The sequence below is a fragment of the Gigantopelta aegis genome, chromosome 9 (genome assembly GCF_016097555.1).
Source record: "Gigantopelta aegis isolate Gae_Host chromosome 9, Gae_host_genome, whole genome shotgun sequence".
NCBI lineage: Eukaryota > Metazoa > Mollusca > Gastropoda > Neomphalida > Peltospiridae > Gigantopelta > Gigantopelta aegis.
In genome coordinates, this window is record NC_054707.1 from 62915176 (window position 1) to 62943074 (window position 27899).

The 27899-nt window shown below is 35.4% G+C and overlaps 1 protein-coding gene across 1 annotated transcript in view; it reads right to left on the reverse strand.

Annotated features, from left to right (window-relative positions):
- LOC121381690 (potassium voltage-gated channel subfamily H member 2-like) overlaps positions 1-27899 on the reverse strand; it is a 178228-nt gene that overhangs the window by 134110 nt on the left and 16219 nt on the right. The window lies entirely within an intron of this gene.

Genomic DNA, 27899 nt, shown 5'->3' on the forward strand with positions numbered 1-27899 from the left:
GGAAGCTTTGGTCTTCCATTGTCTTAGTGAAGTTGCAATGGTGGAGAGATAAAAAAAACCAACCCGGCAACGTATCGATCTATCTTTAGAACATAAAGTGAAATTAATCGATGAATTTCATCAAATCCTCTGTGTAAACAAAAATATTTAGCTTTGAAATTCAAAATTAGAAGACAGATAGTATCAGATATCCTAAAATGAAGTGACCATTACCGGCAATTGTATGAGGACAATATGATGTTTTATTTATGTTGGGTTGGGGGTTTTTTCCAGTATATCGCAAGAACTGTAACTCTCGATGAACTCTGTCTACACCGGCACTCTATCTAAACTGGCATATTTCATCGGTCCCAAATCCAGTTTAGACAGAGTCCACTATATATAATATATATACATGTATGTATGTATGTATGTATGTATGTATGTATGTATGTGGGTGTATATATATATATATATATATATATATATATATATATATATATATATATATATATATATATATATATATATATACTGACACACAATGAAAATGCAAAACATTATTTATTGGACTTAAAATAACAATTTATGAGAGGAAGATGGTGGATGATTACCATTCTAGAGAGCAACCTGTAGTCTCACAGCATGATGTCACGGTGTCATGATGTCACCGGTGTACAGGCGTCTGCACCTGAGTCCAGCCGTCATCTGATGGATAGGCCTTCCATGATGTCCTATCGTGTTGCTTGCTGTTATCGTCACAGTTCTGAACCGGTCACGGAGGTGGTGTCATTGAATCTGCCGATCTTGGCGTGGGGTCGTAACGGGACGTTGACCAGGTCGAGGTCGATCACGGACACTCCCAATCTGTTGATGACGTTCAGCAAGTCGTCCAATAGTTGATGGATGGACTCTGAAGGTCCTAGCAACTTGGCTTTGCGAAGTCCCCCCCTTGAACCATGCCCAATGCTCGCTCCCTTTGTTCTTCTCTGAGTCGTGGCATTCTTAATGTGATGAGGAATATGACACCATTACGTGACTTTTATGTGTCCACTGGCATTTTACGTGCATTGCAGCATGCAGCATGATTGAGCATGTAGTGAACGCATTTTACACCATTTTGTGTGTTTCTGCTACTGTATGTGTAACGAGAACAAAACCAGGATTAAAACCCAGACAAAAGTACCAATCAACATAAATTGTTATTTTAAGTCCAATAAATATATTTTTCATTAATCACAACAAAATATTGAAAAATATCTGTTTTGCATTTTCATTGTGTGTTAGTATATACACATGTATATATATATATATATATATATATATATATATATATATATATATATATATATATATATATATATATATATACACACACACACACACATGTATATATATTTTATTATTATTATTATATTTTTAATGTTTATTAATGGAAATATATTTTTAAACTCTGTATGTCTATTAATATTTTCTCCTTCTAAGGTAAGTCCCCCATTCATAAAAGATAAACCTTGAAGGATATTTTGGTGACCTTTGTAGACCCAGCTCGATGTTACCAATTAATCAAGGGCAGATTAAAGGTGATTTCCAGAGATAATTTTACTCATTGATATTTTACACAGAATTCATATTTCATTCGGGAGACCAAGCGCACCTGTCAAATCTGAACAACAAAACCAACAGCACTTTCTATGCAGTATCCCTGCACGAGGCAGAGTCTAAAGAAGATTTTGACATGGCCATGTCTAGCTGTGCCAATGATTTACTGTCAGGTACATATTTCACCTATGAAACACACTGCTTGCTTTAACACCATTTAAGTTATTTATCAAAGTAATGAAAATGGCCTAGTTTCAATAGCTAAAAAGAAGGAAAGAAATGTTTTATTTAACGACACACTCAACACATTTTATTAATGGTTATATGGCATCGGACATATGGTTAAACACCACACAGATATTGAGGGAGGAAACCCGCTGTCAACACTTCATGGGCTACTCTTTTCGATTAGCAGCAAGGGACTTTTTATATGCACCATCCCATAGACAGGATAGCACATACCATGGCCTTTGATGTACCAGTCGTGGTATACTGGCTGGAGTGAGAAATAGCCCAATGGGCCCAACGGGGATCGATCCCAAACCGACCGCGCATCAAGCGAGCGGTTTATCACTGGGCTACATCTCGTCCCTCGATAGATAGAGATGAAAAAGACAACATGTATAGACATATCAATCCACATTACAGACATTTAAAGGGACTGTCACAAGTTTGCAGCCATTGTAAAATGTTTCCGCCTAAAAGAATCTTATTCATGACTAAAGTTACATATTCAAGACATTTTCTTGTGTAGAATATCAGTGTCTGTATTTCCAAAGTGTTTGTAGTAATGTGCTAATATCTGTAGCAGTAACTTTTCATTTTTATTGGTGGGCCCATTGGGCTATTTTTTGTTCCAGCCAATGCATCACTACTGGTATATCAAAGGTTGTGGTATGTGCTATCCTATCTCTGAGGGATGATGCATATGAAAGATCCCTTGCTATTAATGAAAATATGAAATATGTAGTGGGTTTCTTCTCTAAGACTATATGTCAAATGTTTGACATCCAATAGCTATCTTTTATTATTATAATCAATCTATGAAAATGTTTTCTATGTGTGCAGATTCTGACCATCCACACCATTTCACAGAGGTTACTTGAAAACATAAAAAAACTAAACTAAAATGCATATGCATGAAGAAGCCAATCTATAAAAGATGCATGGAATAAAACAGGTTGAGCTTGTGGGGAAAAGCCCAATTAAATTGCATTCTTCATTGGCAGTTGTAAGTAAATTGGGCCAGCCAATCACATTCATCAGAGGCCATTTACTGAACAATTTGAACCGCCATCAAAAGCAGGAAGCCAGCACCATCATGGAGATTGCTTCAATAAACGTAATGACAAACTCTGCACAACAGCCAGAAAAATACTGTAGTTAAAATGTGTGATGGCCTGGCCCCCATTTTTAAATTCTAGGTCAGCATACAAGCTTTCTTTAATAATGATAGGTCTCAGGCCACAATTAATTCCTGCTGCTGACCAAATAGGAAAGATTTGCAATTATGGTCGGCTTCCTACACTCTATGATTGGTGGCTTTTTGCTGTCAAAGAGTCGAGTGAAAATTACATGCAAATGGGCATCCTGCTAAAATATTAGGTTTTTGAAAGAAAATATCGAGCAAATGTTGGCTAGGCATTGGCAAGACTTGCAAAGAAGGGTTAAGAGTTATCTTTTTAATCAAGTGGCGCACTACAGCAGCTTCATTTATATTAAAAAAAGGCTAATTTTGGTTGAGGATTGAATACCTTAATACACTACATGATACCAAAAACTGTGCACTAAAATACCACATTTTTTATTGGAATAATATGTCAAAACACAATTAATTTAAAACAACTGTTTAGAAGTTAATTTTGTAATTCAAAAACATTACATATTGTGATTAATGTTTTGGGAATAATGTGTGTTAAGAGACAATTAATTTAAAACAACTATTTAGAAGTTATGTAATTCATAAATATTATAATATGCTATAAGAAAAACTGCATACAATTTTAGAACTATAGTAGTGTTGGTAAATGAATAAAGTGCACCTACTGGCAGGAACTACCCTTATGAAAATTACTTATACAAACTTATCTTACAAGTGAAATATACTTGACTTATAAGTGGCATATAAGTTACCTATATATTGGTATAAGTGAAGTATCAGTGTGTAATAGTATAAGTGAAAAGAATGGCCAATTGATACTTCACTGATACTCCACATATATCACACCTATAAGTGGTTTATCAGTGGTATATAAGTGAACTTGAATTGGACCTTTTTCTTGTTTCTATAAGTGAAATATATGTGAAATATTAGTTTGAAGATGGTCTGTTTGCAAAGGAAATGATGAGAAAATAACTAAGTCTAAAACATTTTCATGGTTATTTTTCTCAGAATTTATCGAGCTCATGCACTGAGAACAGTGGCTAAACAACCAAATATATACATGTAACAGAGTTAGATAATATTTACAATAATTAAAACAATTATTAATTAATACACATGATGATGTAATATGATTAAAACAGGATCATCTTGTAATTATCCCATACTATATCCTCACTTCCATTAGACCTTCCCAACACCACCTGTCACAATAAAGATATTTTAAAATGTAGAGAGGGAGATAAGCCCCATCCCAAAGTTTATTACAGTATGGATTTATTTTATCTATTATTAAATACAGATTTCAATAATTTGCAATAATAGTGTAAAAGTCATTGAAGACATAAATATAAAACAGACAAATAATTAAAAAATAAATAAGATATATAGCTTTACAGAGACAAACATATTTGGTTTAGCTGGTATTCTCAATTCATGTTAATTCAGTTGTAGAGTCTCCACCCACACAAGTTTTTAAGTTTCATTGACGTCACTGCAGTCTACATCTTGGTTCATGGTTAACTCCCTGAGAGTGCTGGACCTTTTGTACAAAGTCTCTAGCTTGACTCTGGTGGAGATTCATTTATTTGTTGTACATAACCATACCCCCTCAACCACCACCAAATATATTTTTGGCTACCCGTAACATGTACAAGACATTTCAACACTAGCAGATCTCTTTAATAGCCTAAAACATGTTCTATTTAAGAATATAGACATTGGTGAGCATTAAAACACAGCGCATGACAAAGCTTATCAACATAACCTTTATTTGTATTTTAGTTGATGGTATCAATAAAAACAAAGCTTATTTTGGTTCTATAAAATACTTTTCTTGCATTGTTGACTAAGACCTCCCGACTATGCCTACATTATATAGTGTGTTTTAGTTTCGGTATGGTGTACTGCATGTGCAAGTAAGACATAGATGGGGCAGTACTTGCAGGTTCTCTTACACCAAATCAGTTCCCACTGCCCATAATGTTACCACAGCCTTTCAGCGCTAGCTCTGGGTGAGTAGAAAATTTCGCCAAATTTCATAAAAACTGCAAATCTATATTTAATTATTATACAATTTTTATTTGCCAGATTAAAATAAAAATTGCAAATTATTCTTAAAATTTACAAATAGTGAATTTGGCGAGTGGCAGAGCTAGCCAGGCTTTTGATAAACCAAACATGGGGTTCTGGTTGGGATGGAAAAAAAAAAATCATAGAATGGGTCCTCCAAGGGGAGTTGATCCTTCGACCCAAGCACCTCAGGTAAGTGCTCTACTGACTGAGATAGATCCCGTCCATGTTTGATGATGAAGATGTCTTGACCTGCCGTTATTGCTATAATGGACAGAATTGATCGTCAGCGATCAATAACCTCCATCTGAAGTTAGAGTTGACATTTATGATGGGCTCGTCGTAATTTCAAATGCACCACCATTAGAGATGTGATGGATAAAATGTCAGCATTATTCAAAGATAATGATAAATAATAACCATTTACACTTATTTCCCCGATTACGACTGAAAACGTAATGCCGCCGCAGACAGTAAGCTTGAGGCTATACAAAGACAACCGATTCAAACAATGAAAGGTTGGCACATTTTTATGATCATGGCCAAGGTATAGATTGTTACATAATCACCTAGAATGATCTATGTTTTAAAAGTCTGGTGGTGAATTGATTTTCACTCAGATAATCAATATGATTTTGTCTGAATCTGGGGTTCTAGAATACAGTGGTGCGGTGATAAAATAACATGCAAGGTATGAAGTAAGCAGATTTTTAAAAAATACCAACCAAATTTGATATTTTCTTATTTGTGGCCATAAAACTTGTTACTTCAGTGAATAATCCCCTTCTATGTTTTAAGTGTCAGTAAGCACTATATTACTGTGTAAATGAATTTTCAGTCATAATCAGTGAAATCATTTTATACCTCTCCTGTACATGCATATACAATTTTTAATGTTAAAACAGGCCTGTCTCTTTTTTTCTGTTTTCTTTTCTTTTTTTATTGTTTTCTTTTCACGTTTTTTTTTTTCTTTTTTAATTTTATATAAAACTTCTAAAAACATTTATACTGTTACTTTATAAACTATTCTCAGTACTGTTATGTATTTTTTATGTCATGAAAATCATTTTAAAATCTAAAGTTCTATTTGTTCCATTTACAAACTTTATAAACTTAAAGTTTGTTTTGTTTAATGACACCACTAGAATATATTGATTAATTAATCATCAGCTATTGGTAATTTTGACATTAGGTTTTTAGAGGAAACCTGCTATATTTTACCATGTTAACAATAAAGAATCTGTTATATGCACTTTCCCACAGAAAAGAAATCACATAAAACAAAATATATAAAGAATTATATAAAATTATTTTTATTACAAATTGAAAATTGAACAAAAAGATTTGTAAATGCAAACTTTTTAAACTACCTATTATTTGTATATATTTGCCCTATTATGATAATGTCATATTTGGTACAGGTCAACAAGGTCATTGGTATAGCTATTGTCCGAACCAAATTGTTAACAACTACGAAAAATTGCTCTCCTACCTTTAATTGCCGTTAGATTTCCTCCAAAGTTTGTCCAGACAGAAATCTTGAAAAAAACATTACAATGACACAGATTCCACATACCAGATGATAACTATGTCACCTATATCGACTTCGCTGAGAGCGCATAGAGCAAAAAGCATGTAATTTTGAGCTAGCTGCCATTTTGACTTTTTATAGAATATTCTTCAAGAGGGGTGAAAGGATAGGACTTAATCTAACGTCATAACATGTTATGATATAAAAGCAAACGTCATGACATCATATTATTTTTTTATTTTTTTTTTATTTTTTTATTATTTTTTTTATTTTTTTTAATGATGCCACTAGAGATCATTGGTTTCATATTAATTGTATCACATACTTTGGAGGCTTTCACCCCTCTTGAAGAATATTCCATAAACAAGCAATATGGCAGACGGCAGAAAACTTCATGTATTTTTCCCTATGCAATCTCAGCAAAGACGATATCGGCAAAATCGTTGCAGTCTCATGTGTGGAATCTGTATATTGTAGTGGGTTTTTTGCGATTTGTGTCTGGACAAACTTTGGAGGAAATCTAATGGCAATTAAAGGTAGGAGAGTAATTTTTTGTAGTTGTTAACAATTTGGTTCGGACAATAGTGCTGTATCATCCAATAATACTGTACATTATACCAATATGTAACACAGATATTTATGAACATGATAAATATTTTTGCAATACAATATGAGATCAAGTAACTATATATATATATACCCATACATAAACAAACACACACACACACACACAAACACAAACAAACACACCTATACATAAACACACACACACACACAAACACACCTATACATAAACACACACAAAGACAGACAGAGAGAGAGAGAGAGAGAGAGAGAGAGACACGTACACACACGCACACACACACACACACACACCACACATACAAATTGTATCTCAGGGCAACTCTTGTCTGTAACAGACATGCCGAATCAAAACAGAAAGCACAAGTCCTCCCTGCTTGTTATCGAAGAAAGTGTTGTACATGTATCTAATACTTATAATGGAAAAGCCTGGGTTCAGCTGAGATGGTCTCGTTATTAGTATGCAGGTCAAATGAAGTCAATTTACATCACTTACAGGCAATCCTCCCTTACTGCTTGTTTGTGCACGATACAATTGACTCAAGTTAGCGGCCAGTAATTAAATCAAGTGTTTTGCATTTGTCCACAAGTGAGGCGTGGATACAATTTGAGACGATAAGTGTATTGTACTCCACATAAATAGAGAATAACTGGTTTCTGCCTTAAGATATCAGCTTCATCCTGCAAATGTTAGGATGATGAATTCACCCATGGCTTTGTCAAGAGGCATCCATCATTCGACCTGACCATGCAGGGATGACACCAATAGCTTCAAGATGGTAACTGCATGATTATTCCGTTTATCATGAAACTAAAAATATCTAAAGGATAGAAAAGAGGCACTGAAAAATTCTTACCGTATCTGATGCTTTATTCATGCTGGGTAGTTGATTAAAAACCTTATAACTTTGCAAAATAAACTTTTTTCCCCAAGATATGTTAAGATATATAGTTAACAGGTCAGCCATGCTGAAACTACATTAAAAACAATGTAGGCCATGTGCTCAATAAGTGTATATTCGATACCAAAAAGGTCTCACTGCATTCATTGAAGAAGCCCCATCGGTGGTCCCATTAGGCTATTTCTCGTTCCAGCCAGTGTACAACGACTGGTATATCAAAGGCTGTAGTATGTACTACCCTGTCTGTGGGATGGTGCATATAAAAGATCCCTTGCTGCTAACTGAAAAGAGTAGCCCATGAAGTGGTGACAGTGGGTTTCCTCTCTCAGTATCTGTGTGGTCCTTAACCATGTGTCTGACGCCATATAACCGTAAATAAAATGTGTTGAGTGCATTATTAAATAAAATATTTCTTTCTTTCTTTCATTGAAGAAGAGCAATTGTTTGCTTCCCATAGCATGTGAATTAAAAATCAATACTCGGTATGTATGGTAACATCTTAAAAGACTCCCCATAATCTAATTAGGGGAACAATTAATCACTCCCTTCAATCTTTTTCATGGCAAGGTCTGCAATATTTAAAATATGCCCTTTTTTTCTCTTTTCTCTTTCTTTTTTGGGAGGGGTGGTTGGGTGTTGTTTTTTCAGTTCTTGTTGAGTTTTGGGATGAGGTTTTTTCCTTGCTAAGTAGTTGTTAAACAAATATTTTATTCTTTTCTTTTTGTCTAATTGTGAATCAATTAGACCACCATTTCTTTTCTTCGACAGAAACAAATCTTGAATCCTGATGTAGCAGCAATGCTATTCATTAGTAGGTAAGCTGTGTAAAGTAACAAGTCTAATTTTTAATTCACGTGAATTATTACCAGAAATTTTGACAGATTTCCATTAAAACTGCAACAAACATGTGGATCTAATCCTCCTATCACATGATCTCAATCTTGCAGGATACATTTTATAACAAATATAGTATATGCTGTTAAAATGATGATTCCAACATACATATTCCGCACCCATTGCATGCTTAATAAAAGTTTAAAACTCCAGACTATAGCCGTCTCCAGACTGTATCTGCATGTTGTATGTATGGAACAGACTTTAATGCCAGCTTCAATCTAGATTTTAAAGTTTCATAAACATAGCCCTATTCACATACTACAGTGAATCATATAAAAAAACGGACCCTCTGTAAAACGGAATTCCCTTAAAAACCAGACAATTTTCTCAGTCCCTTTTTTAAATATCAGTACAGAACATAACCTCTCTAAACTGGATAGCTCTGAAAAACAGACTTTTCCCTTGGTATCATGGGTGTCCAGTTTAGAAGAGTTTCACTGTATATGTAAGGACGAGACTCTAATAAAGCCTTGAGGTTACGTTTAAAAGTTTTATCAGAACGAGGTCTGGTGCACTTTTAGTACAAATAGGCCACACAATGCTACCTGTTCAATAATTGCAGACAAGGCTGATAAATAATCGATGAGGAGGAATCAACAAATTAAAAGTCTGTGACATTAATTATCTCTCTTTTGTTTTACCCATTAATGAGTTCACTACGTCCACAATATGTTGTCTGAAGTTCAAAGGCATGAAATTGGCAGGAACTATAAGAGGCAATATAGCAACTCTAAATATAAAATATGCTTTTTGATTATCATTTTCACAAGCAGCTTTAATTTGCTTTCCATCTTAAAACATATATCAACTATTCAGACTAAGACATTATTAGCATTAAGTCAACACAAAGATGACCAATGTTAAATTAGACATTGCAAAACAGGAGTGGAAATTTTTTATTAATATTATTAAATTAGATATTGCAAAATGGAAGGGGAAAACAATTATTAATATTAAATTAGATATTGCGAAACAGAAGAGGAAAAATAATTAATTAAAATTTAGAAAGTTATATAATCAGTACAAGTTGTCTAGAACTGCCTCTCAATGTTTGGCATTTGTCCCCTGATTAAATGTCACATTCATCCCACAAAATGAATTTCGAGACTTGAATACATATTGGAAATATATACACGTTTTCACATGTATTATGTATAAGATGGGGTGCTGAAACACAATTGTAATATAGGAGACGTGATTAACACTGTAAAATGGGTCATCAACACTGAAAAATAAATCATTAAAGCCACAGACTTTAGTTTTAGCTCGTGAAAATGGACAGTACGTTTTGTAAATCTACAAACCTGTAACACGTCGGGATAAAACTATAATAGAGTGAAATTAAAGTCTGTGAGGTTTAAACGGGGATGTAACATCTCAAAATAGATTAGTTAGGCTCGATACCCGGGTTTTTCTCAGACGAACATGTGGTTTTAGAATTTTTTTAAATGTATTTCGGAGTATTACAAACAGTGATAGAAATAAGCTGGATTTTTCACTAATCCACGGGACAAATAAGTCTAGAAATCTACACCAATATTTTCACTTGTCCAAATAGATGTTACGTTTTATTCAAGTACAAGGACCACATTTTTCAGTGCTCAAAATGAAACTGCATTGAACATTTTTACTTGTCCACATGTTGGACAACTATTGAAGTACATTATGCTTGTCCAAGCAGATTTTCACTTGTAAACAATAAAATACAAGTAACTTCTAATTTTAATTACAAAAGCGACTTTAATAGCGAAAAATATGCTGTAGTGTTTAAAAACTAGGGTCTGTTACTTTAACACTTTTGTGAAATCATCTGTATAGCTACTCGTTCCAGCCAGTGTACCACGACTGTGTATCAAAGGCTGTGGTATGTACTACCCTGTCTGTGGGATGGTGCATATAAAAGATCCCTTGTTACTAATCGAAAAGAGTAGCCCATGAAGTGGCGACAGTGGGTTTCCTCTCCCAATATTATATCTGTGTGGTCCTTAACCATATGCCTGATGCCATATAACTGTAAATAACCTGTGCTGAGTGCGTCGTTAAATAAAACATTTCTTTCTTTCTTTCTGTATAGCTAGGTCAGCAACATTTTGAAAATGCTATATGGAAAATTCACCATAATCATTGAGGTTATAAAAGAGGAAATATGTCACAACACATATGTCCACAACATGTGTCACCTGCTTTATGAAATACAATAGAGGTAATACAGTTAAGTAAATCTTCCCATGCATTGTCACTGAAAGGTTCAAATAGTCATCATAAAGTTAGAAGTGGTATGCATGGTTATTTGCACACTTTCAATGCTTTTGACTGACAGCCACTATAGTCCTAAGTGAATAAAACACAATACTCATGCACCCATATATCTTCATAAATTAAGGCTAATATTCGTTCCTCATATTCAGCCTTGATACCTGTAGTCAAGATTACTGATATCCACTACTAGCACCCTCTATTGGAAGAAAATTTGTAACACCGATTATGTCCCTTACACGATCGCTGACCAATCACAGCATCGGTAACATGTAACAATCTTGAAAGCAATATCAAAAATTAACCGCCGGGCGCTGACGCTGCCATCTTTGTTTACAATAACAAGGGAATCTATAAGGAGCGTTGCGATTCGTTGCAATCAGATCTCATTGCATCCAATGAAATTTAAGCATTTTGTGGCACGATTTCTTGATGACATGTATCAAGGCTGAATACGAGGAACGAATATTAGCCTTGATTTATGAAGATGGCACCCATCGTGAAGAACCAGCCTCGGTGGCATAGTGGTTAGGCCATCGGTCTACAGGCTGGTAGGTACTGGGTTTGGATCCCAGTCGAGGCGTGGGATTTTTAATCCAGATACCAACTCCAAACCCTGAGTGAGTGCTCCGCAAGGCTCAATGGGTAGGTGTAAACCACTTGCACCGACCAGTGATCCATAACTGGTTCAACAAAGGCCATGGTTTGTGCTATCCTGCCTGTGGGAAGTGCAAATAAAAGATCCCTTGCTGCTAATCGGAAAGAGTAGCCCATGTAGTGGCGACAGCGGGTTTCCTCTTAAAATATGTGTGGTCCTTAACCATATGTCTGACGCCATATAACCATAAATTAAATGTGTTGAGTGCGTCGTTAAATAAAACATTTCTTTCTTTCTTTCCAGTGAAGAATGTTGTCTGCTCACAGAGTTTGAAATTAGATTTTCATAATTAGTTTTTCCTACCTATATTTGATTATCCTTTTGTTAATGTGTCTCAACTAGATGAAGATTTTTTTTCATGTGTGAAACAAACAAAAGAATCAAGAAGGAAGAGTTTCAAACTCCATGAGCAGATGATATTCTTCACTATAAAGGTGAGTATAATTGCCATTTTATTATTATCTTGACCAGTTTTCATAATTTGCACATAAAAACAGAAAGTTTTGTTATTTCCAAAAGATTTCTTTCTTTTTATGCTAATCCAAATAAGAATTATTGATAAGAAAGAATTATTTTTTGAACAGGGTGTATATAGAGGATATTCCCCGAGTGTCTTGTGATATCATAATTTATCAGCACGAGTTGATAAAAGTATGAAAACCAAGGCTTGCTGAGGATTTTATACTTTTATCAACGAGTGCTGATAAATTATGATATCACAAGATACGAGGAGGGTATTCTTTTTATCATCCATTATCATTCTTTTCATTTGCGACAGAATGAATGAATGAATGAATGAATGTTTAATGACACCCCAGCACGAAAAATACATCGGCTATTGGGTGTCAAACTATGGTAATGCAAATAAATAAAGTGATGATCAACATCAATATAAAAATTCAAGGTCTAAACAAAAACAGTGTAAAGAACTGTGCAAAAATACAAATATAAATATCACAGAATTTTACGGACACCGAATTTTACTCTAAACTTCAATTTGTGCTGTATTGGCCATTCTCAAAGAGAATGTTACACCCCTGCACCACGGTGAGGTTACAGCACGCGCAGGGGCATTTGCGACAGTTGTAAACAATGTCAGTAATGTGGGTTGAATGTCAGCGGTAGACTCATTAACTAGCAGAACGGTAGTGGCGTGATGTCACTAATGGTAGGTTTAGCACTGAAACAAACACAGTGACGTAACAAAACATTGTCTTGTGATTAAGATCTGACCAATCAAGATTACAAGATTATAAGAAGTGGTATCTCCAGTGGAGATATCTCCAGTGGAGATATCGCAGGAGATATTGCAAATTATAGTGCCAGCGATATCTCCTACAAAAGCCTTTAATGGATGATAAATAGAGATATATATAGCTTTGTAATAGGAACATTACATCACATTACATTGCCGACAAGAATTTCATGGGCCGAATGCTGACAGAATGTGAAATGTAACTTAATGTAATTCCATAGAGGAAATATTTTTAGGCCAATTTTACAAAGCCTGTTTTTTTCCTATACACAGGTGTTTAAGCATTGAAAATGAATGTATATACAGGCATTTAAGACAAAAACAGGTATGCATCTGGGACAGCATACATGCATACACCTCAATTCAAAACAAGCATACAAATAAAATTAAAATTTGATATCCTTAACTGTACATATGTATAAGTGTCTACTTTCCATAGATCTCTACATCTGTTACAGCCACACCTGTGCAGAACAAACAAACAGAATTAGACCTTGAATATATAGTGAAATCAGATTGGCAAAGATTGAGCTGGACAGACCAATTCTACAAGTCCCTATTTCAAATAATGGCCAGCATCTTGTAAGTGATCAAACAACTCAAAATAGATGTATGTGTGCCTGCATAACGATATACATTGCTGTAATTACAGACAGACTAATTGCATTCCAAATATAGCGGGGCCATTCCGAGGCCTGATGTCTGAGATCTAACAAATTACCATTCCTCTGATGGCCGTGGAGATACATGGCCCACATACTTTAATGTGATTAGTTGGTGTCATGAGCATTTGTAAAACATGTCTTCAGTTCCCCATACATTTTTAAAGGCCAGCCAGCGACAACAGAAGGTTTAAGACATTTAGCTCAGAAAGAATTGTTTAAAAATACAGCTATAAAAGATATCTTGTTATATATAGTTGGAAGACAAGATTATTTTGAACATACAATGTATATATGTCTCTGTTAAGGGCAACATATCATAGATACATATGACAATTTAAAAACAAAAAAATATATCACTTGCTTAATATATAATAGACACAATCAGTCAGTTATTTGACTTGTTTGCTGCAAGAGTTTCTAAAACAACTGCATCACATGCATCTATGATCTACTATAAATGTTCTCATTGGAAATAAGTGTATTAAAAATGTCATTTAACAGGAGAAATTGTCTCCCGCACAGGTCAGATTTGATCAAATACCAGGAGACTCCCACGGAATCCGAGAGAGTTGACAGGTCTGGTATTTTGTTTTATTTTTAGCTTCACCGCATGCATGCACTGCAGCCAGTGTAAATGTATGAGCCCTGAAACATACATAATTAAATAAAAAAAGGTATTGTTAAAGCATACATTTTTTAAAATGCTCTTAAATTAACCATTGGATTCAGTCATAAGGTTTTTCCGGAATTTATCACATGGATAAAGCAGAAAGCGCCATAATTATTATTTTATGCCAGGTGGGACTGCTTCAATATGCACATTTCTTTGAATAAAGTTTCATTTTTGTTGTTGTGCAGAAACAATCCTGGATTTTGTAAGTGGGGTAAAGAAATCTAACAAGTGCAAATTGAGTTTGTCAAAGGTAAATGAGCTGATCTCCCACAGGGTATGAGAATTTTTTATATTATTTATTTTTTTGTTTTAAATATTTCTTCACAGAACCTCGTTTACATTTGTTATCTGTCCCAACCACAGGGATGAAGTGACAGAGTTACAATACAAAATTATACATGACCATTTTGGTATACAGATCGAATGGTATGAGATTTGTCAGGGCGTTTGGGGACATCCTCTTTGAAAAGTTTTGAAAATGTTCAAGATTGTTTTCAGGGCAATTTAGTATTGTATGTTGTGCATGATGAATTTAAAAAAACAAAACAAATGTCATTAAAAAAGGCACTTGAAACAGGTGTTAGACCCATGTTACCTCCCCATCTAACTCTGCCAATGCATATTTTGTTTGAATAAAATTTCATTTTGTGTGTCATGTGTATACCAAAAGTACATCACCCACCATGAGATCTATTTTGGACCAGCACTAAGCAGCCTTATCTCGGCTTCCTGAACTGTCTGTCCAGGACAGATGTTAATGGTTTTGTGTCAGGTACGTAATCCACTGCCATCGGCTGGGCTTCTTCTCCCAATTACTGTATTACATAAATAGAATTCTACTAAAGACACTGTGAAAAGACCCTAAAACATCGCACAGGCACAAAAAATCTCTGGAAAGATATAACTAGTTACAGTATGATATGTTTCTTATATGATGTTGTCAGAGGTATAATGAATTGAACTAATGGCCAATGGAGTGAGAGATTCCTTCAGCCTGGCTAGTCAGATGCCTCATATAGTTTATTCACATCACTGGAAGTGCTCAAAGTAATTAAAGATTCATTCTCTCTAACCTGCAGACCAGACATTCACAGAGACGTTGCCATGTAATTAGAATTATAGCCACAGTGATTTACACTGTTGTGAAATTACCCATACTTCATGCCATAATAACTTGTGTATAGCAATATGAAGCTCTTCCTATTAATACATGTATTGACCTAGAAGTTTGTTTTGTTTAACAAAACCACTAGAGCACACTGATTAATTAATCATCAGTTATTGGATCTAACATTTTGTAATTCTGACTGAGGAAGCCCACTACATTTTACTAATGCAGCAAGTGATCTTTTATATGCACTTTCTCACAGACAAAAAAGCACATACAATGGCCTTTGACCAATTGTGGTGCATTGGTTGGCATGAGAAAAAAACCCAATCAGTTGAATGGATTCACTGAGGTGGTGGTTCAATCCTGCAATGCAAGCACCTCAGGCGAGTATTGACCTCGATATCCTGGTGTTAATATTTTAAGATTATAACTTTATAATAAAATTATGAACTGTAAGCTGTACGGTTTAAATCTAATTGGCTGTATACTTTGTATTCCCAATAATGAGTCTAAAAACGTGTTATTCCTACTTTTGCTTTTTGTGCTGGGGTTTTGTTAAACATTCATTCATTCTTTTACTATCACGTAAGCAATGCAAAGCATATTACAAAATAACTAAGCTAACTGTTACAAATTTTATCCCAAACAACCGGCCTCGGTGGTGTTGTGGTTAGGCCATCGGTCTACAGGCTGGTAGGTACTGGGTTCGGATCCCAGTCGAGGCATGGGATTTTTATCCAGATACCGACGCCAAACCCTGGCTCAATGGGTAGGTGTAAACCACTTGTACCGACCAGTGATCCATAACTGGTTCAACAAAGGCCATGGTTTGTGCTATCCTGCCTGTGGGAAGCGCAAATAAAAGATCCCTTGCTGCTAATCGGAAAGAGTAGCCCATGTAGTGGCGACAGCGGGTTTCCTCTCAAAATCTGTGTGGTCCTTAACCATATATCTGACGCCATATAACCGTAAAATAAAATGTGTTGAGTGCGTCGTTAAATAAAACATTTCTTTCTTCTTTATCCAAAACAAGAACACGCTAATTGTGATGTCACTTTAATGTTTTCAGTATGTACACTACAGAGCAGATGGAGGAAATCATACAAATTATGTCACTATTGAAGAGAAAATCAAACAAATTATATTACTATTCAAATGAGTTAACACTTGGCTGGTTTTCATTTTAGCTAAAAAGCTATTTGAATTTTCGATAATTTTTATGAAATTGATATAGTCTTTACTGGAATTGAAAACATGTATAATGTCATCTCTTGATCTTTGACTATAACTTGGCAAAACACTTGCTGGTCTGGGTTTAACTTTACATTAATATTTAAATACTGACCTATATGTAGGTAGTGTTTGGTTACATCTTTGAGTACTGGCCTAGGAGTTCTGGTGCTACATGCATCCTTAAATACTGATCAATATCATCCAGTGTTACATCTTTACATATTGAGCAGTGTGTTCTGCTGACCTAGGAGTTTGGTGTTACATCTTTAAATATTGAGCAATGTGTTCTGCTGACCTAGGAGTTTGGTGTTACATCTTTAAATACTGAGCAATGTGTTCTGCTGACCTAGGAATTTGGTATTACATCTTTAAATATGTACATGTGTGATTTCAGAATATGTTCTGTGTACTAGAGACAAGGAGTCAAATTTAAGTGTACATGTATACATATGCAGTGGTGCAGAAAGTACTCACCCACTCGTCAAATGCAAGTAAAAATTTTGTCAGGTCTACAGGTTAACAACTACCAGTCTTAATACTGACCTGTGTGTTCTGGTCTTACATCTTTATATATTGACTTGGATGTTCTGGTGTTATATTTTTAACTATATTGACCTAGATGCAATGGTATTATGTCTTTAACTATATTGACCTAGATGTACTCAGGTTACACTTTAACTATATTGACCTAGATGCCTTGGTGTTACATCTTCAACTATATTGACCTTGATGCACTGGTGTTACCTATGTCTTCAACTATATTGACCTAGATGGCTTGGTGTTACATCTTCAACTATATTGACCTAGATGCACTGGTGTTACCTATGTCTTCAACTATATTGACCCAGATGCCTTGGTGTTGCATCTTCAACTATATTGACCTAGATGCACTGGTGTTACCTGTCTTCAACTATACTGACCTTGAATTACTGGTGTTACATCTTCAACTATATTTACCTAGATGCATTGGTGTTACGTCTTCAACTCTATTGACCTAGATGTAATGACGTTACATCTAACACTGTCAGGATTTTGTAGAAATGTCCAAATAATCATAACAAGATATCAACAGGTAAGATGAGGCGTGAAATTAGAGTTCTGCAATATGTGATGTTGGATATAATATGGTCACTCGCACATTCCTGTAAGATGGCATCTTCATGTTCCAGTCTGTCAGCCTACACCAAGTCCTGTACATCAAGTGAGTGTCTTTCCACAAAACAGTCTGTCAGCCTAATTGACAATTTTGGATGCCACTTTGTGTGAGTTAGGAAAAATATTATCTCTTTTTTTAAATCTGTTTTTCTTATTGAATTATTGTTTGAACAAAATTTTACCAGCATATCCATGACATTATTGTTTAATGATACCACTAGAGCACAAAGATTTATTAATCATCGGTTATTGGATGTAAAATATTTGGTAATTTTGGCATATATACTCTTAGGAAAAACCCACTACATGTTTCTATTAGCAGCAAGTGAATTTTGATATGCACTTTCCCAGACAGGACAGCATATACCATTTGAAATACCATGGGACAATGAGTTGGATGGACGAATGGGTCCACTGAGGAGATTTGACCCTATGATCAAAGTACCTCAGGTGAGCTCTTCCAGCCAGTGCCAGACTGGTATATCAAAGGACATGGTATGTGCTATTCTGTCTGTGGGATGTTGCATATAAAAGATTCCTTGCTACTAATGGAAAAATGTAGCATGTTTCCTCTTTAAGACTATATGTCAGAATCACCAAATGTTTGACATCCAAAAGCCAATGATTAATAAATCAATGTGCTCTAGTGGTGTTGTTAAACAAAACAAACTGTAAACTCAGGTGATCTCTCTATACCAAATGAACTGGATCCCAATCACATGACAATTCAAGTCAATATTTTGGATCATCTATATGAACTTTCAAACTCTTGGAAAACCTTAAATACACAATTGTAATACTGTAACAGGAAACCTAGCATAATACATGGAGTACATGAATCTTCACTCTTAAAGGTGCCGTGTCAGTTTTTGTAAACAATATTTATTGTTTTCTTTGTCATATTCTTCAACATCAATTACTTTCATTACTAATATCACACCTCCGAACATTAATCTGCATTTCACTATTAAAGACATAAGTCAGTTTTTAAAAGCAATATACGTCTTTTTGTTTATTCTTTAGAAGTGAGTTTTTAAAAGCAATATTTGTCTTTTTGTTTATTCCTTATAAGTGAGTTTTTAAAAGCAATATTTGTCTTTTTCTTTATTTCTTAGAAGTGAGTTTTTAAAAGCAATATTTGTCTTTTTCTTTATTTCTTAGAAGTGAGTTTTTAAAAGCAATATTTGTCTTTTTGTTTATTCCTTAGAAGTGATATATTTACATGTATAACAGTGATTTACACCTCTGTTAATATCAAGATGTATTTCACTCTCAAAAGTACAGTCACTTTTAACAAACAATATCTGTTATCCATTTTATTTTATTTCATTTTATTTTTGGAAGGAAGTACATGAACGTTTAGTTCAGGTATCAGATTTTTGGTATTAATTATTAACATATATTTCAGAACTGATTACACTGGGAAGGGATGCAGTTGAGGGAGCTGGATGCAATTTTGTTTTATACCCCCCACCAATAAATTTTTTTATTAAACAGTCTATGCATAAGAAAAAATATGGTGCCACCCACCCCAACCCTAACTTCATGCGAGCAATCCTGGAACTTGTCCCACTACCTGAAAATTAAGAAAGCCATCACAAAAATACTTGATCCCCATCAGTGGACCCATTGGGTTATTTCTCGTTCCAGCCACTGCACTATGACTGATATATATCAAAAGCCACGGTATGTTCTATCCTGACTGTGGGATGGTGATATAAAAGATTCCTCACTAATAGTACTAATAAAAAATGTAGTGGGTTTCCTCTCTAAGATTATGTCAAAATTACCAAATGTTTGATATACCATAGACAATAATTAATAAATCAACGTGTGCTTTAGTGAGGTTGTTAAACAAAACAAACTTTAAGAAAAATACATTGACTGCCTTTTGCTACATGACATACCAGTGGTATTATCATAATATACATTTTGTGTTATTATATATATATATATATATATATATAGATTTATGCCATAGTAATTAATAACTGCATGAAAAATGCCAGTAAGTAATTAATGCAAACATACGCAATACATAACTTGACACATTTTTGTTTAGTCTCATTCCCAATACAAAAAATGTGCACTATAATACTTCTAAATAAATAAAACTTTTATAATATACTAAAACGGAAACGAAGGGATTGCACTTGTAAAGCAGGGAACTGGTTAAAGGCAATTTTGTTTTATCATACCCACCACCAATTCAAAAAAATTATTAAACTCCAGCGAGGGACATCGGGATGTTGCAAGCCGGACAGACCCGTACTGCTATGCATAAGTCACCAAATCACTGGATCTGTGAACGATCGACCACGCACCGGCCCCGCCCGAGGGTGACAACCGCAGCCCTAGACCGGTAACATCCGGGTGACCCACCTTAGGAATCGGATGCTGCCAGCAGCTAACACCGCTCACCAGGTGCGTGGTCCATGTGGTCCAGTGTCCCCGATACAGTCCGACGCCGTCTGAGGGCAGCAGGACTCCGTAACCGCCGTCCTTATGTGGGACCAATATTGACCCCTCGGCACCGCCAACAACGTCAACAGTGGGCGCAACAACATCAAAGATGGCGACGTGGCCAAAAACAAGTTCTGTTTACTGATGAGAGAGCCGTTACAATCTTTCCAACTTGGCCGAATCCGAGTATGGCGACATCCGACTGCTGCGTTCTGCAGGCCGACCCTCATTCAACCACAGAACACAACTTCATGCACCAAAATGACGTCATCAACAATCTCGTTCCTTCTTTTGCCGCTCACCCACGTGTGAGCTTGCTGTGCCACTACCTGTTGCCGTGGCCAGCCTTAATCTCGGACATATCGAAAATGAAATCGCCATCTCGCAGACAACCTCAGAATATGCAGGCGCTGGAGGCAGCATTGGTCCATGAATGGAAACTCACTCCCTCAGCTATTCATTCTTTCAACCTTGTCCACTCAATGAGAGGAGACGTTGCACTGCCTGTTTGAATGCCCAGGGTGGTCACACGCGATACTGACTTTGACAATGCTACAGGTCGTCTCTTTCACATTTTTAACATGGACCCCCACCCTACTTTATGACATGAAACAATAGCCAAAAAGGAATTCAATCAAAAATTTCCAACACCAATGTGTGCCGAATTGGTGTAGCTCCAAAATAAATGTTGAAATCTTCATTTCTCCAATTTAACTGATGCGTATATCAAAATACCACGGTCGTTTTGTGAATACTATCCTTTTGTTTCGATGTGCCATTCTATTTTCACTGGTGAATAATAGAGTTATATAACTAGTGATGTTCCAATGTTTTGTTTTTAAAAAGTTCATTTTGCGATGTGAGTATGTTTTCTTACACTTCTGTATTACTGTATACATTTAAACTGTTTTGAACATTTGTAAAATTATCATCAATTTTATTACTAAATTTCCTTTTAAAAATGAAACAGTAAATTATTTCCTTTAAAAAATGAAACAGTAGAAAATAACCGCACCCAACAATCCGTGCATATTTCTTCAAACTATTTGGCTCGACTCTATACATGGCATTTTAAATTACTGGTCAAACTGTTTATATCGCATTTGTTAAAGTCTATTCCTGTGCTGCGCATACAGTTCAAAACATTTGTTAGAATAATACGTCTGCGTTCGCGTGAAATATTGTTCCCTGCAATAACCGTAATAAATGCGAGGCATACCCTTAACAATGTGTTTTAAGTAATTAGGGCTTCCTGGTGTACCCACCATGATTAGCTTCACAGTAGCTGTCAAAACAACTACTGACTTCTTTTAACAAACTGAAGCCCAAACAATATAATAACAACACAACTGTGGTTTTTATGTGATACACGCATTAATAAAAATACGCATTTTTGTTCCTCATGTACGGACGCAATGACATAATGACGCATTTTTCATGATTTACAGTATATATATATATATATATATATATACACATGTGTGTGTATATATATATATATATATATATATATATATATATATATATATATAGTCAAACCTGTCCTAGCGGCCATCTGTATTCAGCCGTCACCTGCGTTAAGCGGCCACTTTTTCCCCTCCCAAAGGATTTATAACGTAAATGCACCTGTAATAAGCGGTCACCTGTCTAACACGGCCAGCGGCCACCCAAATAGGATCCCAAATCGCTAAAATACCTGTATTAAGCGGCCACAGTAAATGTTTACTATTATATAAAAGGGATATTTAACACCCGCGATAAAGCGCAGCAAATAATTGATCTTCACACCTTCAGAAATACTAGTACCCATTCAGTCCCGATATCTGTACTGTGTATCAATTAAGAAAGTATGACTCTGGAATGCATCTAATTACCTCTGGGTAGGCTACGCTTGACATTTGTAGATTCACTTATTATGACAATATACTGCATGAAGTCGGAATTAAATAATTAAATGAAAAGAGAAAACAAACTTGTTGAGAACGGTTAATTTAATACAGTCCAGTTGCAGCTTTTCCTGAAAGAGGCGACATGTCAAAAGTTTATTTATAGTAAACTGTGAAGCACACATCCATTAATTAGCAGTAAAGATGCTAAAACAAGAAACAACAACATGTTTTAAAGACTATATGTTACAACCTGTAATCAGCGGCCACCTGTCTTAAGCGGCCACTTTTATCTACTCCCTTGTGTGACCGATTAAGACAGGTTTGACTGCATATACACCCTGCCTGTATCTAATCAACACCAACACAACGAATACAAGCATTGCAACTGCAAGCTGTGTCCACCGTATGCAGCACACAACTAATGCTCATTGATCAAGTCGAGCTACAGTATTTCAAATGATTATTCTGCACCAAAGACCTGTGTGCTGGTTTCAGCATGGCAACAAGTAATTGAGAATGACAAGGATGCTTGGAAGTGAATATGACAAGCAATACAATTAGCTCTCTCTAAAGTTACTAAAGCGCTTGCACCCAAGAGCTTCTCTGTCAGGAAAGGACAGAAGAACAAGCCACTAGGGCCTCCAGTGGCTTGCAGCTTTGTGGGATGTACACACACAGCAGATCTGTAATGGCCACCCACATGTGTGTCCATTAGCAAGAAGCAATTAATAACAAGAATAGAATAAGAATCGAATGAAAAAAATTATATCAAAGACCATCAAATAGCACCAATGGACCTTTTATAACACTGCTCTTCCACACAGAACAGCACATACCATAACCTTTGTTATATTGATATAGGGGACACTGATTTTTCCATGACAGATGGGCAGTATATGTGGCTCTTGCCATGTGCACACTCAAATCATACTCACCCAAAGATGGAAAGTGGTGTTTCTGCATTCACCTGTCATGTTTTGTTTTACTATTTCTGTTTCTTAGATGTGTGCATCTGTTCTCCTTATTTGAAATTTATCAATTACAATTGTAATTACTGTAGCTTCACTGCTGTTTCCAGAGAGGTGGGCATCTCACTTGGTACAAATACTCTGCCACTGGGCTACATCTTATCCCCCCCCCCCCACTCAGCCACAAATTGTGAAGTTATAACGGGAGACTTTGACATGACATTTCATCATGCACCTCAAGTAGCAGAAAATATAGAACTCAAGAAGAAGGGAACAGGTACAATGACCTCTCAACTCGACATCACTTCCTGTCAATGTGAGACCTCAATAATGAGACAAGAAAAAATATAGTGACTCATGATCACTCAAAGAATCAGAATCAATACCGTGTGAAAAACCTGTAAATGTTGTGAAGACATAATATACTGTATATATAGAACTAGTAAGCCAAACAATCATGAGTACCAGTGTATTAAAATATACAATGCTGTAGAGAGAAAAACAAATTAAAGGTTAAAAAACAGAAAGGATTACTTTTTGTGTTTGAACCACTGACATTACAAAAGGTTAATACTGTTTTTCATGAAATCTACATTTCTGTCTCTGTAAAAATAATGGAGTTTCGTTTTTGTTTATATAAGGTAGCATTTATTTTTTGCCTTCTTGGTCCATTGGCATTTTGATTTTTAAAAAGCAGGAAAAAAGATGCAATAAAAATAAAATTGCTTTTATAGATTATAATGGTTTCTTTTAAAACCTTTGAAAATTTGTATAGACATTTTTTTTAAAGTAGTTGACCAAATTTTCAAATTGGTCTCCTGCCATAAATTAATGATTACAAAAGGAATGTCCTTTTATACTTGTGAATATGACCTCAACACAGAATAACATGTACAGTGAAACATGTCTAAACTGGATCTAATCTGGGAACCTAATACATGTATGTATCAGATTTAGAAAGGATTCGGAACCATGAAACGTGGCCATTTTGACAGGATTCCAGTTTGTTCAGGGTCCAGATTAGACAGGTTTTACTGTACATAAATATGTAAATATATTTATGTTATTCATGACTATGGAGTGACTAATCAATAAGCACCATTCAGAGGACAAATAGTGTGCTATATATATATATATATATATATATATATATATATATATATATATATATATATATATATATCATAACCCATGGTATGTACTGTCTAGTCTCTGAAAGAGATTACTGCTAAAATACAGCAGAAACTTAAAAAAGAAAATTAAATATAAACATTATTCAGTAGATATAGCTGCCTACATTTTAAAATAAAACACTCCAGCCTCCTATACTTTCAAAGATAATGAAGACTAGTGGTGTTCCAATGATCAATTATAATAAATGAATTGATTGGTTTGGCTCTACCGATGTAATGATCAGTTATAAACATTCATAACCATTTGTGTGGTAAAATGTTAACTGTAGATGTTCCTCCAGACTAAATGATGAAATTCATGTAAATGTGTTGGAGTTGGGGGTTTTGTTTTCATGTCTACTACATAAAGAAAATAAATATTAAATAGTTATTATTTTAGGTAAAATTAGCCATTTGTAAGGTCTGTAGATCACATGGTCCTGATTCACAACCTCCTCATACTCTTAACATTCTTTCTGATGGTTCCAACTGATTATAACCCATAATCAGTGATAAAATTCTAACCAATTCCCAACACTAATGAAGACCATGCAAGTATAATTGTAATCAGCAAGCACATGGCCAATAAATGTTAAAGTTTACTATCCTGCATGGGTCCATATTTTCGAAGCAATCTTAGCACTACGAAATTGTAAAACTATCATAAGCTATGACATCACTATGGCATGTGCTATATTGACGTCATGGCCTATGATGGTTTTATGATTTTGTAGTACTATGATAGTTATGAAAATACCTAGCCTTGACACATAATCCATACAAACTGGCTTGACTATATAGTCAGGGAGTTCATATTTCTCTTGGGTGGTCTAAAATGTAGTGGGTTTCCTTTCTAAGACTATAATATGTCAAAATTACCAAATTTTTGACATCCAATAGCCAATGATTAATAATTCAAAATTACCAAATGTTTGACATCCAATAGCCAATGATTAATAAATCAATGGATTCTAGTGGTGTTGTTAAACAAAACAAACTTTAATTTTTTTCTCCTGGGAGGCCTTTACAGATGGATGGGAGAGAAGTACATGAAGTATTGTGTGTTGTGTGTGAGCCTGTGGCAGATAACGTCCAACATGCCTTTGTAGAACAACTTCAAAAAGATGACTGCAGAGCTCTGCCACCTGTCAATTTAATTCCTAGCATTTTCTGGCACCTTTTGCTACAGGCTGTACAAGAACTGAGGCTGTACAAGACCTCAGTGTGTGATGTATGGGAACAGAATGTTAACCAACCTAGCCATGGAGATAAATAGCCAATTTGTAGGTACATATGTACAGCAAAACCAGTAGATTCCACCTGTTGCAAGACTTCACTTCAAAGAAAAATCTTTCTAAGTTATGGTTCTATATGGTGATATATATCACAGATATATAACACGATACAGGTAGCTACTATGAGGGTTCAACAATACATTAAAAAAACATTGTTAAGACGTGAAGGCACGTGATGTGCTGTTAACTTGATTACGTTGTTGACATGATGGTGCACTGTGTGCTGCTGTTAGTAAGATGTCGCGAAAAGGTTCTGTCCATGTTGTTATTCCAGCACAAACACAAAATGGTCACCATATAAGGTTATTTGACGTATAATATACAGAAATGTTAAAAATGTATCACTGTGAGAGAGAGGAAACCAACAGTCATAACATAGTTACCCCTACTGAATAGCAATAAGGAATCTTACATAATGTCAGGGTTTCTAGATTATGATAGTCTCATTCCCATGGCTAGTGATATTCAATGTTGGGCTAGTAAATAACTACTATTGCCATGCCCGATGGCTAGCAGAAAAAAAGTTGTCATATGCTGCATTTTGTAAAAATGAATATCTTGCCCCACACCCAATCTTAGTGGTTTTAAGCTCTATCTCCCTCTGTAGGTGACATATCTGATTATTACAATTAGTAGAATTGTATTTACTTAAGTAAAGTAGGGCTAGTGAATTTTAAATCGTGGCTAGTAAATATTTTTAATTTCTGATCCCATGGCTAGTGGCCTTTTGACATACTAGTCATGGTGAGCTGCTTTTATACTGTTCCAACCAGTGATCCACTGGTATGTCAAAGGCTGTGGTATGTTCTGTGCTGTCAATGGGATGTGCATATATAATATGTCTTGCTACTAACAGAAAAATGTAGCAGTTTTCTTCTGAAGGCTCTGTGTTAGAATATAACAAATACTTGACATCCAACAGCCAATGATTAATTAATCAATGTGCTCTAGTGGTGTCATTAAACAAAAACTTTAAATATTCTTAGTACACTGAGGTACATTCTGCCTTTCGTCAGTGGGCCCATTGGGCTATTTTTCATTCCAGCCAGTGCACCACAACTTTTATATCAAAGGTTGTGGTATGTACTACCTTGTCTGTGGGATGGTGCATATAAAAGATCCCTTACTGCTAATCGGAAAGAAGAGCCCATGAAGTGGCAACAGAGGTTTGCTCTCTCAATATCTGTGTAGTCCTTAACCATATGTCTGATGCCATATAACCATAAATAAAATGTGTTGAGTGTGTCGTTAAATAAAACATGTCTTTCTTTCTTTCTTTCATTCTGCCTTTAGGATGGGTAGATACTTCAAATTAAAATATACACATACATCTACATTCCATCAATACACAAAACGTTTACACCCAGTCAAATGTTACTGGTATAAAACTAATTGTTAAGAATTACAGAGTTCGACAAATCCGCTAGCCTGACGCCCGTGGCTAGTGGTTTTTAAGTTCGGGCTAGTGAGAAACGCAAAATCACTAGCCCCTGCGGGCTAGTGGTTTCCCCCCTCCTCTCGTCATCGCTCGATCGTGGGTTTTTTGTTTTCTTTCTTTCTTTTTCTCTCAGCTGAAATTTCGTTTAATAAATTTGATTGTGACGTTTGTCATCGAATAATATCAACAACGCAATGAGTATATAATAATAATCCACTTGAGCTAGGTCTGCAAACTGCAGTAACATGCTATCTCTACATCGTCACAGTTACAGCATGCATTGTTTACCTTTCCCTTTCAAGTTTCTGGCACAGGAAATAAAGTCTAATGACATGCGTGTTTTGATTGGTTAGACACGTCACGTGGTCGTTAATCTCGCACATGTTTTAGGCTAAGAACTTGGAAATCATCAATCGCGACGACAGGTTAATCTCAATCAAGTAAACCCCAGCCATGCTTTGAATTTCAGTGTTTGTTTTATTTACCTATTGTTTTTTAATTTAACACTTCGCTAACATGTGGTTATAGGCAATCAGGAAAACAATTTACTTTAATGGTAACCGCATATGCAATGACTCGGCTTGGCCTATTACGTGTAGCGGTTTGGATAAAACGTCATAGCTGCCGATACAAGATAATACCTTTTTTGTTCAATTAACAACGGATTAGATGTCGCCGTTATATTCTTTTGATATCGGTCTGACACGGGATAATGCCCTGT